This window comes from Arachis duranensis, chromosome 9 (genome assembly GCF_000817695.3).
Source record: "Arachis duranensis cultivar V14167 chromosome 9, aradu.V14167.gnm2.J7QH, whole genome shotgun sequence".
In the NCBI taxonomy this organism is placed as follows: Eukaryota; Viridiplantae; Streptophyta; class Magnoliopsida; order Fabales; family Fabaceae; genus Arachis; species Arachis duranensis.
Window position 1 is genome coordinate 38336239 of NC_029780.3, and position 9084 is coordinate 38345322.

Sequence of the window (9084 nt, forward strand, 5' to 3'; positions counted from 1 at the left end):
TTTCTATCAATATTTAATAGTCCATACTTTGTTCGAGTTTAGATGATGCAACCTGGCGTTCAACACCAGCTTTCTGCCCTATTCTGGCGTTAAACGCCAGAAACAAGTCGCAAGCTAGAGTCAAACGCCAGAAACAAGTTACAAACTGGCATTTAACTCCAAGGAAGACCTCTACACGTGAAAGCTTCAATACTCAGCCCAAGCACACTCCAAGTGGGCCCGGATGTGGATTTCTGCATCATTTACTTATTTCTGTAAACCCTAGTAACTAGTTTAGTATAAATAGAACATTTTACTATTGTATTAGGGATCTTTAATTAGTTTTATGCTATCTTAGACTTTTATGGGGGCTGGCCATTCGGCCATGCTTGGACCATTATCACTTATGTATTTTCAACGGTGGAGTTTCTACACACCATAGATTAAGGTGTGGAGCTTTGCTGTTCCTCGAGTATTAATGCAAAGTACTATTGTTCTTCTATTCAATTCATGCTTATTCTTATTCTAAGATATTCATTTGCACTTCAACCTAATGAATGTGATGATCCGTGACACTCATTTCCATTCTCACTTATGAATGCGTGCCTGACAAACACCTCTGTTCTACCTGCGAAAGCTAGAGTATGTATCTCTTGAATTCCTGGGTCCACGACGTATGGTTGCCTCTCCTGAGAACAGCGCCTTCCATTCCGTGAGATCAGAGTCTTCGTGGTATAAGCTTGAATCAATTGGCAGCATTCTTGAGATCTAGAAAGTCTAAACCTTGTCTGTGGTATTTCGAGTAGGATCTGGGATGGGATGATTGTGACGAGCTTCAAACTCGCGACTGTAGGGCGTGATGATAGATGCAAAAGGATAGTAAATCCTATTCCTACACGATTGAGAACCAACAGTTGATTAGCCATGCGGAAAACCGAGAGGACAATTTTCACTGAGAGGACGGGAAGTAGCCATTGACAACGGTGACACGCAACATACAGCTTGCCATATAACGGAGTATGAAGGATTGGATGAAGGCAATAGGAAAGTAGAGATTCAGAAGGAACAACGCATCTCCATACGCTTATCTGAAATTCCTACCAATGAATTGCATAAGTATCTCTATCTTTTATTTTATGTTTTATTTATCTTTTAAATTATTAAAACTCCATAACCATTTGAATCCGCCTGACTGAGATTTGCAAGATGACCATAGCTTGCTTCAAGCCGACAATCTCCGTGGGATCGACCCTTACTCACGTAAGGTTTATTACTTGGACGACCCAGTGCACTTGCTGGTTAGTTGTGCGAAGTTGTGAAAAAGAGTGATATTACAATTGTGCGTACCAAGTTGTTGGCACCATTGAGATCACAATTTTGTGCACCATTGTGCAACCACAAAGGAGACTTAATCCAACTATGAAAGAGGTGGTCCAAAAAGAGGTAATGAAACTATGGGAAGTCAGAATTATATACCCTATTTCTGATAGCCTGGCACGTACGAATCCCTACACCTTCGTATACCAGTACCAGCAAGTTGACTGGGTCATCCAAGTAAGACCTGAGCGAGTTAGGGTCGATCCCACGAGGATTGTGGTTTGAAGCAAACTATGGTTATCTTGCAAATCTTAGTCAGGCAGATCAAAAGGTCATTGGTTTAAAGTTGTATGAGTAATGTATGTTAAGAATACTGAATTCGAATCTATGATAGGAATAGAGTTGAGGATTGGAGTTGCTTTGTATTTTTGAATTTACTCTGGTATTGCTGCTTTCTTTGCTTATGAGTGATTTCTTCAATGGCAGGTGATGACAGGTCATCATATACCCATTTTTCAAGCTAATTTCACTTGTTTCATTAGTCTTTATGCACTTTCCTGCATCCTAAGTAAGTGATTTGGAATGAAAATGCATAACTTCTTTAAATCAAACAACCACCATTAAATTGATGCTAAATCATGAGGTTTGAGAAAAAAATTAATTGATTTTTAATGAATTATAAACCTTATGAGTTTAGAGATACTTTGATTGGTTGTTTTGGTTTCTTGTAGGTGAAGAAAGGAAGAAAAGAAGAAAAACGTGGCTTAAGAAGTGTGGCCAAGAAATGAGAAGTGTGGTGCAACATAGTAGGAGGAGGCAAACACTGCCCTTCACAAGAGCACACTGCCCTCCAGGAGAGCAGCATATTGAACCAAGCCTTGAAAAGCATCACTGCGCTACCCACAACAAGGGCGGAGCACAATTTGATGCCAAGGACCAAAGGAAGCTAAAACTCTGCCCTGCCCTCCTCAAGAGCAATATCGGGCTTCATCCAAGAATAATTCAAAGGAAATTGCTTCCTAGTGATTCCTATGGGTTTCGAACCCAAGAACAAAGAGGAAAGGAGTAGCACTCAAACACAAGGAAAACAAGCAAAAAATTGGCTTGCTTTCAATCTCCAAGAATCGAACACGGCACCATGAGGAAGCAAGGAACTAGGCGCTACTTTGGTGCCAAGAAAACCAAGGAAAAAGGAGCAGCATGTGCCTCCACCGAGTTTCGAACGTGGGACTTCACCATTGGCACACTGCCCTGCCCTCCACAAGGGCATGGCAGCATTTTGTGGTGCATGGCCAGCGCACAACACTGACGCGCACCAAGGGAGTCTCGGCCAGCAAGCACGCATGCACAGACAGCTTGGCGCACCATGACAACTCTGCCTGCCCTCCACAAGGGCAGGGTAGTATCCTGCAGCATCTTGAACACACCAAGCACGCACGTAACGAGGGCCACACACACCATTTCCTGCTCTGCCCTCCACAAGGGCAGGGCAGCCTCCTGGAAGCTACTTCCTCAAGGGCTGAAAATTGGATTAAAAATCCAATTTAATTCATTTCTTCACCAAATCAAAAGCCCATCCAAATTCCAAAATCCAAGAATAGAAAGTGTATAAATAGGAGATAGTTTGAAGTAATTAGGAGATCTCTTTTTGGACCTTTTGACCTTCTTTTTGATTTTTGAATTTTTTCACATCTTCAGACTTGATTTTGAGAGCTTGGAACTGAGATTTTAGAGAATTGGGAAGCAGAATTGATCTCTCTTCTTCCTCGTTCTTGCTTGAGCACTTTTTACTTTTCTTGTTTGAGTCTTGGGTGTGAAGAATTGAGGAATTTCTGTCTCAATCTCCATTCAAGATCTCTTTAATTTCCTTTCTGCATAATTGAGTTCAATTCCATTTCCTTCACTGCTGCAATCTTTAATTTCTCTGCTACATAATTGAATTGAATCCCAATTCCTTTACTGCTTCCTCTTTAATTTCTCGTTAATTGCCTTGTGAACTTGGATCTGGGAAGGCAATTGAGATCTAGACTTTGCTATCTAGTCTCTGGAGTCCTGAGATCCCATTTTCCTTTTGGTTCTTCTGTGAACCCCTGCTGCAATTTAATTTCCTTTTCTTCAGTTCTTTTTAATTTCTGCAATTCATCCCTCTCCCTTTACATTTCCTGCTATTTACTTACTGTTGGATACAAAATCACTCAACCAATACTTGATTCGCTTGACTAAATCAACCACTGAACTAAAATTGCTCAATCCTTCAATCCCTGTGGGATCGACCTCACTCCCGTGAGTTTTATTACTTGATGCGACCCGGTACACTTGCCGGTGAGTTTTGTGTTGGATCGTTTTCCACACATCAGCAGGCTGTATGTAATTGACACTGGTTTGAGTAGCTGCCAATACTCCTGCAGATCTAAACCCTAGGTTTAGTGCGGATCCATTCTGATTGAGGGTGAAGCTCATACAATCCATTATCCTTAATGATCCTACTCAAAATACCATAGACAACGTCGGATCTTCCGGATCAGAGAATGCTGCACCTTGGGTTCTAAGCTCTACCACAGAGACCCTAATCTCCTCAGAAATACAATGAAGTATTGGATTAGCCGGCTGAGTGACGTATATTCAAGCTGTTGGTTCACCATTGTCCGATGAAAAACGCACTCTGAACCCATATAGACGTGGGTGTTTGTTAGGCACGTTTGTCTTAATATGATGAATAAAGTTGATTGTCACTGATCATCCTACTCACCACGTTAAAGTACAAATATACATTTTAGAATTAATTAAACAGGGATCAAAGAGAAACAGTAGTACTTTTATTAATTTATAAAACTCAACAGGGCTCCTCCCCTCAATCTAAGAGGTTTAGAAACTCATACTGAAATAAAATACAAAGTGAAAAACGTGTATGTTGTGTGAATATGATAATTAAAAGTCAGAATAACATAAATTTAATCCCTTAAATACTAAACAGAGAAAGTGGACAGGTTGAGGTCTCTTAAATACTAAATTTAATCCCTTAAATACTAAATTTAATCCCAAGGACACTGGTGCACGAAATTGTGATCATCAATAATGGCGCCAAAGACTTGGTAGCGCTCTCAAACGTGAATCACACTTTGTCATAACTTCGCACAAATAACCAGCAAGTGCACTGGGTTGTCCAAGTAATACCTTACGTGAGTAAAGGTCGATCCCATGGAGATTGTTGGTATGAAGCAAGCTATGGTCATCTTGTAAATCTTAGTTAGGCTGATTCAAATGATTATGATGGTTTTCGAAATTTAATAGATAAATAAAGCATAAAATAAAGATAGAGATACTTATGTAATTCATTGGTGGGAGTTCCAGATAAGTGCATGCGGATACTGTGTTCCTTCTGAATCTCTGCTTTCCTACTGCTTTCATTCAATCCTTCATACTCCTTTCCATGGCAAGCTGTATGTAGAGTATCACCGTTGTCAATGGCTACTTCCCATCCTCTCAGTGAAAATGGTCCAAATGCTCTTGTCAGAGCACGGCTAATCATCTGTCGGTTCTCGATCATGTCGGAATAAAATCCATTGATTCTTTTGCGTCTGCCACCACGCCTAACAATTGCGAGTTTGAAGCTCGTCACAGTTATTCAATCCCTGAATCCTACTCGGAATTACCACAAACAAGGTTTAGACTTTCCAGATTCTCAAGAATGGCCGCCAAAGGGTTCTAGCTTATACCACGAAGATTCTGATTAAGGAATCCAAGAGATACACGCAGAGTCTAAGGTAGAACGGAAGTGGTTGTCAGTCACGCGTTCATAGGTGAGAATGATGATGAGTGTCATGGATCATCACATTCATCATGTTGAAGTGCAACGAATATCTTAGAACAAGAATAAGCTGAATTGAATAGAAAATAGTAGTAATTGCATTGAAACTCGATGTACAGTAGAGCTCCACACCCTTAATCTATGGTGTGTAGAAACTCCACCATTGAAAATACATAAGTGATGGTCCAGGCATGGCCGAATGGCCAGCCCCCAAATGCGATATGAATTCAAAAATAGGGAAAAGGACCCTTAATACAATAGTAAAAAGTTCTGTTTATACTAGACTAGCTACTAGGGTTTACAGAAATAAGTCTAAGTGCAGAAATCCACTTCCGGGGCCCACTTTGGTGTGTACTTGGGCTGAGCTTGAGCTTTACAAGTGCAGAGGCTTCTCTTGGAGTTAAACGCAAAGTTGTAACGTATTTTTGGCGTCTAACTCTGGTTTGTGATGTGTTTCTGGCGTTTTACTCCAGAATGCAGCATGGAACTGGCGTTGAATGCCAGTTTGCGTCATCTAAACTCAAATAAAGTATAGACTATTATATATTTCTGAAAAGCTCTGGAGGTCTACTTTCCAACGCCGTTAAGAGAGCGCCATTTGGAGTTTTGTAGCTCCAGAAAATCCATTTCGAGTGCAGGGAGGTCAGAATCCAACAGCATCTAGTAACTAGTCTAGTATAAATAGGACATTTTACTATTGTATTAGACATCTTTGGATTATTTTTAGATTACCTTATGATCCTTTGATCACGTTTATGGGGGCTGGCCATTCGGCCATGCCGGGACCATCACTTATGTATTTTCAACGGTGGAGTTTCTACACACCATAGATTAAGGGTGTGGAGCTCTGCTGTACCTCGAGTTTTAATGCAATTACTACTATTTTCTATTCAATTAAGCTTATTCTTATTCTAAGATATTTGTTTCACTTCAACATGATGAATGTGATGATCTGTGACACTCATCATCATTCTCACCTATGAACGCGTGATTGACAACCACTTCCATTCTACCTTAGAACGAGCAAGTATCTCTTGGATTCCCTAACCAGAATCTTCGTGGTATAAGCTAGAACCCTTTGGCGGCCACTATTGAGGATCCGGAAAGTCTAAACCTTGTCTGTGGTATTCTAAGTAGGATTCAGGGATTGAATGGCTGTGACGAGCTTCAAACTCGTGATTGTTGGGCGTGATGACAAACGCAAAAGAATCAATGGATTCTATTCCGACATGATCGAGAATCGACAGATGATTATCCGTGCTGTGACAAGAGCATTTGGACCTTTTTCACTGAGAGGATGGGATGTAGCCATTGACAACGGTGATGCCCTACATATAGCTTTCCATGGAAAGGAGTATGAAGGATTGAAGGAAGGTAGTAGGAAAGCAGAGATTCAACAGGAACAAAGCATCTCCATACACTTATCTAAAATTTCCACCAATGATTTACATAAGTATCTCTTTCATCTATTTTATACTTTATTTATTAGTATTTTCGAAAACCATTATAAACCATTTGAATCCGCCTTTAGTTGTGAGTTTTTGGCGCCATTGCCGGGGATTGTTCGAGTTTGGACAACTGACGGTTCATCTTATTGCTCAGATTAGGTAATTTTCTTTTTGTTTTATTTTCAAATAATTTTTTTCAAAAATCTTTCAAAAAATTTTTTTACTTTTATTTTTGAAAAATTATTCTAAATTTTTAAGAATGAATTCTAGTGTTTCATGAAGCATGTTGAAGCTTGGCTAGATGTAAAGCCATGTCTAATTCAATTGGATTGAGGCTTCCCCTTATCAGTATATGAAGTTGGATGAAGTATCAGCTGTTGTATGTCTGATTTGTAGGCTAAAGATTGGCTGGCTATTAAGCCATGTCTAATTCCTGGACCGGAGCTTTAGACTAACATTGCAAAGATTCCTGGAATTCTTTAAAAATTTTGAATTTCTTATTTTATTTTTCCTATATGTTTTCGAAAAAAAATAAATATAAAAAAATAATAAATTCATAAAAACCAAAAATATTTAGTATTTCTTGTTTGAGTCTTGAGTCAATTTTTAAGTTTGGTGTCAATTGCATGTTTTAAAAATTTATGCATTTTTCGAAAATTTCATGCATGGTGTTCTTCATGATCTTCAAGTTGTTCTCGACAAAGTCCTCTTGTTTGATCTTTATGTTTTCTTGTTTTGTGTCTTTTGCTGTTTTTCATATGCATTTTTGCATTCATAGTGTCTAAGCATTAAAGATTTCTAAGTTTGGTGTCTTGCATGTTTTTCTTTTCTTGGAATTTTTCAAAAATAAGTCTTGATGTTCATCTTGATCTTCAAGGTGTTCTTGGTGTTCATCTTGGCATTCATAGTGTTCTTGCATGCATTAAGTATTTTGATCCAAAATTTTCATATTTTGGGTCATATTGGTATTTTTCTCTCTCCTCATTAAAAATTCAAAAATAAAAAATATCTTTTCCTTATTTTTCTCAAAATTTCGAAAATTTGAGTTGACTTTGTCAAAAATTTTTAAAACTTCCATCGGACTGCAAGTTCCATAGACTTCCATCGGAAGATCCCTATCAATTTTTTACTGAGTTCTTGCAGATCTATGAGGCTGTTAAGACTAATGGAGTAGATCCTGAAGTCTACAGGCTCATACTTTTCCCTTTTGCTATAAGAGACAGAGCTAGAACATGGTTGGACTCAGAACCTAAAGATAGCCTGGACTCCTGGGATAAGCTGGTCACGGCCTTCTTGGCTAAGTTCTTTCCTCCTCAAAATTTGAGCAAGCTTAGAGTGGATGTTCAGAACTTCAAACAAAAAGAAGGTGAATCCCTCTATGAAGCTTGGGAAAGATACAAATAGATGACCAAAAGGTGTCCTTCTGACATGCTTTCAGAATGGACCATTTTGGGTATATTCTATTATGGTCTATCTGACTTCTCTAAGATGTCACTGGACCATTCTACAGGTGGATCCATTCACCTAAAGAAAACGCCTGCAGAAGCTCAAGAACTCATTGACATGGTTGCAAATAACCAGTTCATGTACACTTCTGAGAGGTATTCTGTGAATAATGGGACGCCTCAGAGGAAGGGAGTTCTTGAAATTGATGCTCTGAATTCCATATTGGCTCAGAACAAAATGTTGACTCAGCAAGTAAACATGATTTCTCAAAGTCTGAATGGATGGCAAAATGCATCCAACAATACTAAAGAAGCATCTTCTGAAGAAGAAGCTTACGATCCTGAGAACCCTGCAATAGCAGAGGTAAATTACATGGGTAAACATTATGGAAACACCTATAATTCTTCATGGAGAAATCATCCAAATTTCTCATGGAAGGATCAACAAAAGCCTCAACAAGGCTTTAATAATGGTAGAAGAAACAGGCTTAACAATAGCAAGCCTTTTCCATCATCTTCTCAGCAACAGACAGAGAATTCTTAGCAGAGCTCCTCTAGCTTAGCAAATATGGTCTCTGATTTGTCTAAGGCCACTTTAAGTTTCAGGAGTGAAACAAGGTCATTCATCAGAAATTTAGAGGCACAAGTGGGCCAGTTGAGTAAGAAAATCACTAAAACTCCTCCTAGTACTCTCCCAAGCAATACTGAAGAGAATCCAAAAAGAGAGTGCAAGGCCATTGACATAATTAAAATGGCCGAACCTAGAGAGGAAGGGGAGGACGTGAATCCCAATGAGGAAGACCTCATGGGATGTCTCCCAAACAAGAAGGAGTTCCCTATTGAGGACCTAAAGGAATCTGAGGCTCATATAGAGACCATAGAGATTCCATTAAACTTCCTTCTGCCATTTATGAGCTCTGAAAACTATTCTTCCTCTGAAGAGGATGAAGATGTAACTGGAGAGCAAGTTGCTCAATATCTAGGAGCCATCATAAAGCTGAATGCTAAGTTGTTTGGTAATGAGACTTGGGAAGGTGAACCTCCCTTGCTCATTAGTGAACTAGATACATGGGTTCAGCAAACGTTA

At 39.3% G+C, this 9084-nt stretch overlaps 1 non-coding gene across 1 annotated transcript; it reads right to left on the minus strand.

Moving 5' to 3' along the window:
- Positions 1 to 7878: 7878 nt before the first annotated feature.
- LOC127741745 (small nucleolar RNA R71) lies at positions 7879 to 7986 on the minus strand. Its single transcript, XR_008002951.1, has one exon. It is a non-coding gene; the product is annotated as a small nucleolar RNA R71 (small nucleolar RNA).
- Between the last annotated feature and the right edge of the window lie 1098 nt (positions 7987 to 9084).